At 46.5% G+C, this 1,885-nt stretch overlaps 1 pseudogene; it reads left to right on the top strand.

Annotated features, from left to right (window-relative positions):
- LOC135535937 (phosducin-like protein 3) overlaps positions 1-1,372 on the top strand; it is a 3,962-nt pseudogene extending 2,590 nt beyond the window's left edge.
- The last annotated feature ends 513 nt before the right edge of the window (positions 1,373-1,885 follow it).

Here is a 1,885-nt window from a genome sequence, read left to right as displayed (position 1 = left end):
CTCTCTCTCCTTTTCTCTCTTTCTCTCCCCCTCTCTGTCTCTCTCTGTTTCAATCTCTCTCTCCACCTCCCTCTCTCTCTCTCTTTCTCTCCTTTTCTCTCTTTCCCTCACCCTCTCTCTGTTTCCATCTCTCTCTCTACCTCCCTACCTCCTTCTCTCCCCCTCTCTCTATGTCTCTCTGCAGTGTACCTATGTGTTCCCTGTTGAATCACCACTTAAGTTACCTGGCCCCTAAATTCCCTGAGTGCAAGTTCCTGATGATCCTCGCTGGGCAGTGTGTCCCCAACTACCCTGTCAGCCACCTCCCCACCCTGTTCATCTACGACTCAGGATGTATCATCAACTCCCTGATAGGAGAGAAGGCCTGTGGTGGGAGGAACGTATTGGAAGATGGTGAGAACACACACACACACACACACACACATGCGCACACACACACACAGACAGACAGACACACATACACACACACACAGACAGACACACACACACACAAATACACATGCGCACACACAGACAGACACACACACAAATACACATGCACATACACACACACACAAATACACATACGAGACACACACACAAATACACATGCGCGCACACACACACACACACACACAGACAGACAGACAGACAGACAGGCAGACACACACACACAAATACACATGCGCACACACACACAAATACACACACACACAAATACACATGCGCATACACACACACACACACAGACAGACACACACACACACACACACACACAGACACACACACACACAAATACACACGCGCACACACAGACAGACACACACACACGCACAAATACACATGCACATACACACACACACAAATACACATACGAGACACACACACAAATACACATGCGCGCACACACACACACAGACAGACAGACAGACAGACAGACAGACAGACAGACAGACAGGCAGGCAGACACACACACACAAATACACATGCGCACACACACACACAAATACACATGCGCACACACACACACACACAAATACACATGCGCATACACACACACACACACACACACACAGACAGACACACACACACACAAATACACATGCGCACACACAGACAGACACACACACACACACAAATACACATGCGCATACACACACACACACATACACACCCACACACTCTCTCTGTCTCTCTCTCTCTAACCTCTGACCTCTGACCCCCTGCAGAGCTGAAGTGGATGCTGGCCCAGTCGGGAGCGTTTGTGATTGACAGCTACGAGGCCTTATACCAGGAGGACACGCCCATCACGACGCCGCGTTCGGAACAGGAACAGGAAGACGACAGCGACGACCAGTCTGATCACTATGACAACCAAGGCGCCGAGGTGTAGTCATGGTTACAGGGACAAAGAGACAGCAGTGTAGACTGTGAACTCTATGACATCATGAAACATTGGTGTAAACTCTGATATAATATCCCATTCATAAATGTTGGCTACTGTTGACTCATTACTCATTAAATCTGATCCAGATCAGATTTAATACAGGTGTAGGTAGCCACTCATATTAACTCATTACATGTGATCCAGATCAGATTTAATACAGGTGTAGGTAGCCACTCATATTGACTCATTACATGTGATCCAGATCAGATTTAATACAGGTGTAGGTAGCCACTCATATTAACCCTTTACATGTGATCCAGATCAGATTTAATACAGGTGTTGGTAGCTACTCATATTGACTCATCACATGATGTGATCCAGATCAGATTTAATACAGGTGTAGGTAGCTACTCATATTAACTCAGTACATGTGATCCAGATCAGATTTAATACAGGTGTTGGTAGCCACTCATATTGACTCATTACATGATGTGATCCAGATCAGATTTAATACAGGTG

This window comes from Oncorhynchus masou, unplaced genomic scaffold (genome assembly GCF_036934945.1).
Source record: "Oncorhynchus masou masou isolate Uvic2021 unplaced genomic scaffold, UVic_Omas_1.1 unplaced_scaffold_5338, whole genome shotgun sequence".
NCBI classification, from domain to species: domain Eukaryota; kingdom Metazoa; phylum Chordata; class Actinopteri; order Salmoniformes; family Salmonidae; genus Oncorhynchus; species Oncorhynchus masou.
This window is presented reverse-complemented; position numbering and strand designations above follow the sequence as displayed.